We start from the raw sequence: 6,000 nt of genomic DNA, 5'->3' as shown, positions 1-6,000 counted from the left end.
CACCACATATACACTTTACGACGACCGTGACGACACTTGTGCAACAATGCTCAAAAATTTGTGAATGAGTGTGACAGGTGTTTATATGGTTCAGAAAATTCATTAAAATAAATATGGAACCTTGAAATCACCAGAATGATCTCTTACACTTTATGCGGCAACCCACATGCAAAAAGACGACATGTTTCCTAAGTAACAAACGAGACCAAAACACTCCAAAAAGATACATGAAATAAGTCCTAGTGTTTGTGACAACAATGTACAAGATCGAGGAAGGCTCCGAAATTAAGCATAGGCGAAAATTTTGGAGGGTGTTGCAGCTGCTACAACACATTATTATATAACCCTTCCCTCACTTGGTGATTATGAAATATGAAGAACCATATTAACATAACATCAAACTTATCAAAACTTATTGAATTAACATGATACAAACTACAACCAGAGATCCTTTTATAGGAACCTTTGCATGTATAAACAAAAAAAATCATAGTATTTTCCTTATTACACCATTCGGGAGGGGACCCCACCTACCATTTATTTTAAGATTTATTCTTTTGTTAATTTTTTTTCCACTGGAAAAATCGTAATCTTTCATTAAACTTGAAAAATTACATATTGTAGATGCACGATGCATATACTATGTGTCTTTCAGCCTCTAAGGGCTCGGTAGGAGATCAAAAAATAACAGCCTAAAATACCAGAAACATCACGCAGGATGTTCATTCAATCCTTCTATTTTATGTACATATTTGCCACGCAGGGCCATGTAAATACTATCTGTCCAATATAACATAATGCTGTACAAAATTTCAAAAAATTCAGAATATTCAGTTCTCAAGGGTTATCCGCCCTGTAGTAATGTGGGTCTATGTAAGGTCGATGGTAGTATTGATATGCATTTGACCCACGTTGCTCCTGGATCAACCACTCTCCTCGGGGAAGTGACGTGGCCGCCTTGGATAGTTCGTCAGCACTGCTATTATGTTCCCTGTAGATATGATTGCAAGTGATATCATTAAATTGAGCCTTAAAAATATTTATTTCATCCAAAATATTACTGAGTGTGTGCATGTGGCAAACAGTAATATTATTGAACCAGTCTATAATGATCTTGGAATCTCCATATATATGAATGCTCATGCAATTATGTCCCAATGAAAAATGCAGGAGATGACGAAGTGAAATGAGTTCAACAAAGTTGTTTGAGCCCATCCCCAGACCCATCCGGACTTTATAGTAATGATGTTCATTTATGAATAGGATGAAACCCCCTCCACATCCCTGCTGTTGAGCAGTGCCATCAAATTATGCCCAAGGGGTATTTTTATTGATATGCGGAGGGTCGTGAGGCCTTTGGTTTCGAGGTTGAGGAGGCTCTGGCATCTCGTTGTAAGCCGATATAATTAGTGGTGTAGTATGCGTCCAGCTCACAAGTTTGCAATCGAAAATGTTCCGGTTACGTGCCAACCAGAGATACCAACAGATGATTAATGGGAGGATCTGTAATTTTGATCCTTTATGCTGGTTGTTCCAACTTTCCCAAGGACTGTTTATATCCTCGCCATCCCATGTGCTCGAGAAGCGAATAGTATTGGAGATGTTATGCCACAGGTCTATCAGGGTTGTACACTTCAGAAACAGGTGTGAGGTCGATTTTGCTGCATTTTTGCATAATGAACACCAGGTAGGTCCGTGGATTGCTCGGTGCATGAGATTTTCACCAGTGGGGACTTTGTCTTTTAGTATGCACCAAAGGAAAAGTTTGATCCGAGGAGGCGCAGTGAGTTTCCAAATTGCCTTCCACCAAAAAGTAATCAAATCCAAGACTTTGTGAGATATCAGATCTAGATAGCCCGATTTTGGAGTGTATAAACTGCTGTCAGATAGGTGCCATATGAGTTCATCTGGTCCCTCTTTGATTCTAATGTGTGATTATGAAAGCACAGTAATGTAATCATTCCATTCTTGGTGCCAGCATTGTGGCAGATTACTTTGAGGAGCGGATTTCCATCGTTGAGAAAAGATGGTAGAATTATGTGGATCCGCAATGTTAGCCAGGACCTTAATCTCAAGGGACTGTAGATGTTATATGAGGTTCCTGTATAACAGATGTCCGCCTCTGCTCCCATTCCATGGGTCTAATCCGATGCGAGCTAATGAGCCATCGTTTATTCACCAAACCAAATTTTCCCTAATGAGAGGCAGTGAATGAAGAAGTGCCTTCCAGACAGATGAGATGCCAGTTTTGGGCCAATTGGGAAGCCGAATCCATTCCATGATATTCAGAGGCCAAATGTATTTGTAATATGAGATGCTGGTCCATAGGTTCTCTCCCGTGAGCAAAGTCCACCCCATTTTAGCTGCTAGAGCCTGAGGGGAAGAAGGCAGGTCTTTTAGTCCCCAGCATCCCCATTTTTTGGGCAGCGCTATCTTGTTCCAGCCCACCCATGCAAAAATTCGCTTGTCCTGGTTCCCATTCCATAGGTATTCGTTACAGATTTGGTGTAGCCTGGCCAAGATGCTTCTAGGAATCCAAGCGAGAGCTATCCAATAGATAAGCGTAGCCTCAAGAACAGATTTAACCAGTATAAGTCTACCAACTCTGGATAAGTATCGGTGACTCTATAAGTTAAGCCTTTTCTCCAATTTTGTGACGAGCCAAATCCAGTCAGCAGTTTTCTGGCTGATAGGTTTTATCCAGAACCCTAGGTATTTTAGACCCCTATCTAGTGGATTGATACGTATGGAAACAGACGAAGAGCATATTGAGACTCATGGATGGAGGTTCGAGTGAAAGTGATGGTCGATTTTGAGTGGTTTTCTAACATCCCAGTAGCAGAAGAGAAAAGGGAGAGGATCTTTGAGAAGGAGTGGGAATCCCTGATACTTCCATCAAGAAAAATAATGACATCATCCACAAATAGTAGATGGGTAAGAAAACAGTCATCAGATATCTTGAGACCACAAAAATCACCATATCTCTTAGCTGAAGCAATCAATCGACTGAGACCATCCATGACAATCAAAAATAGAAGAGGAGACAGGGGGCATCCTTGTCTGAGACCTCTTTCAGAGTGGAAAAAATGAGATGCAGACCCATTTATAAGAACACTGAAGGTAGGGGTGGTGATGCAAGCCATGATCCAGGTGATGAAATTGAGGGGGAAGCCCAGATGGATAAGGAGCATCTTTATGTAAAGCCAGCTGACACGATCAAAAGCCTTTTCCAAATTGATCTTTAAGGTGATGTCCTTTTGGTGTCTGGTCCAGATAGTATGTAAGGCTTCCTGGGTCGAGCCTATAGCTTTATGAATTTGACAGTGTTCTAGGAATTCAAATTGATGAGGGGCAATGTGACGGGACAGGATAGGGTAGAGGCCATTTGCAATGATCTTGGAGATGATCTTATAGAGAAAATTACACAGAGAAATGGGTCTGTAATCATTGAAAGAGGTTGGGGAGTCCGATTTAGGAATGAGAGCGATAAAGGTCGAGTTGATGGCATTATACATAGATCCAGATATTCTACATTCCTCCACTACCCTCAGCAGGTCTTGATTGAGAAGCTCATAGAAGGCTAGGTAGAATTCGATGGTCCAACCTTCAAGACCCAGACTTTTATCCTTTTTGAACCATTTTAAAGTGCCTTCAAGCTCCCCAGGTGTCACAGGGTCAAAGAGTGCCACAACGTCACCCTCATTTACAAATCTGGGGAAGTGTCCGGCCACATTGATGATATCAGCAATATTCGAACCCAGATGGTTTTTTTAGAGGTTCCTGAAATGGGAAGATCCAAGGTGGGAGAGCTTGTTGAAAGTATCAGCCACTCCTCCATCTGGTATCGGAATGTTCCAGATGGTGTTTGTGACCATTCTGCCTTTTGCATAGTTATGGAAAAACTGAGTGTTGTCATCCCCTGCTTTTAACCATATAGCTATACTGCGAAGATGAATGGATTCCTCTCTGTCTTTTAGTATCTGAGTCTTCTGATTTTCAAGCTCCACCAGGTGGGCTTTATCTTCAGCAGTGATAAACCCCAAGCCTCTCTCATCCAATAGGGAGCTGAGTTCAGATTCTATGTGTAGAAGTGCCGAATTTTCCCTCTGATGTTTCTCTCTGGCCCATTTGATGGAGAGGTGCTTGAGCTAGGATAGATTAGAGCAGAAACCCTTTGCCAAAGAGTCTATCCTATCAATGGGATTTGCAGCCCAAAAATCCGTGACCATACGAATATAAGATGGGTTCTGTAGCCAGACATGATTAAACTTGAAGGGGGCTTTTGGCTTATGGTGAGGACCCAAGATCTCCAGGTATACAGGGGAGTGATCCGATATGCCTCCAGCTCCAACCCATTGCTTGTAGTGGTGCAGTTGCTGTATAAGGAGCCCTTTCATGATAAATCTGTCTAGTTTGCGGGCAAGGGCAGCCTCCCCCACCCTTCTATTCCTCCAAGTGGGGAGAGGTTTATTCATAGGGACATCGATCTGATTATATCTCCCCAGTAGATCAGTCATGAAGCCTGTGATCGAGTCCACTTGTGCCATTGATCCCCAGGATTCACCATAACCTAGGGAGAAATTGAGATCACCCCTGATAATGATATGATCAGCAGAGAAAATGGAGAGACCGAGCAGATGCTACCAAAAAATCTCCCTGTGATGGCATGGACCGTATATGTTAATAACCCGAAGGCTGGTCCCAAGGTCTGCCGAGAAGAGATCAATGCCCATGAACCCTTGACCTCCCCAGGAAGCATGTACTCTAATGGATTTGGGGTTGGATCCAATTGCAAGACCACCAGATCACCCAGTAGAATCCATGGCCAAAAAAATCCAACCTGGGGAGATAGAGGTTAAAGAATCGGTGATAAGATCAGCCGGGTCAAGGGTTTCTTGAAGGAGAATAATGTCAACAGGATCAATCTCAAAAAGTCTGCGCAGGGCTAGTTTCTTAGAGGCACTAGCCATGCCCCTGCAGTTAAAAGAAAGGCATTTCATGGGGGCAAGCTACCAGGGGTGTTCGTTGCTCTAAGAACCCCATCAAGAGTAGATTGGCAGCCATAGGCAACTTCAGCTTCAGCACGTCTGATAGCCACTAGCCATGACTTTGCAGTTAAAAGAAAGGCATTTCATGGGGGCAAGCTACCAGGGGTGTTCACTGCTCTAAGAACCCCGTCAAGAGTAGATTGGCGGCCAGAGGCAACTTCAGCTCCAGCACGTCTGATAGCTTTTGATAGGTCAGATTTTCTCCCACGGGAAGGCATAGGGGCAGAACCGGGTATGGCAAGTCCCAATCCAGCAATATGCATCGGGGACCCTCAAGTTAGAATACGAGGACGAAGATTGTAGTGATGAGATTTTGACCCCCATGATGAAGATGGAGAAGAGTAGGCCGAGGATAATGAATGCAAAGAGGGAGCAGATGGTGCAATGATTGGTGAGGTGGTCAAAGTGCAATGTGCAACAGAGATGGACGGTACATGCAAGGAGGAACAAAGAGAAATACAAGAGGAGGGGGGAGAGAGAGATGTACCCGAAGCTATGGCAGCTTTAGCAGCTGCCCGAGATCTGGTGACCGGCGGTGAGATATTCCTGCGCGCCTCGTCCGCTGCCTTTTGAGAAATGTTGGTTGAGTGAGTAGGTCGCAACGCAAGATCACGCTGGCCAGCCGGCGAGACAGCCCTGGAGGGAGTAGTGGATGATATAGGAGTATCCTTTGATTTCTTGTTGAGGGGGCAGTCCTTGAACATATGCCCCACCTTGTGGCATCGTCGACATCGAAATGGAACTCCTTCGTAATCTAGAATTTGTATCCTGGTGTATTTCCCCCAATGAAAGGTAATCTTCTCCTCCAAACCCTCGCGAGTGTCCAAGAGTACCAGAATACGAGCAAGGGTTCTGTTCCTTGATTCCATGAAAGAGCGATCATGGTCAAGATAAGTGCCCAGGGCATTCCCTATGGGAATGAATACCTCCTCACACCAGTACTGTAGAGGAA

The sequence above is a fragment of the Pinus tabuliformis genome, chromosome Q (assembly GCF_031772625.1).
Source record: "Pinus tabuliformis cultivar Carrire ecotype Pingquan chromosome Q, CPIR1, whole genome shotgun sequence".
Taxonomy (NCBI): Eukaryota; Viridiplantae; Streptophyta; class Pinopsida; order Pinales; family Pinaceae; genus Pinus; species Pinus tabuliformis.
Note: the sequence above shows the minus strand (reverse complement) of the source record.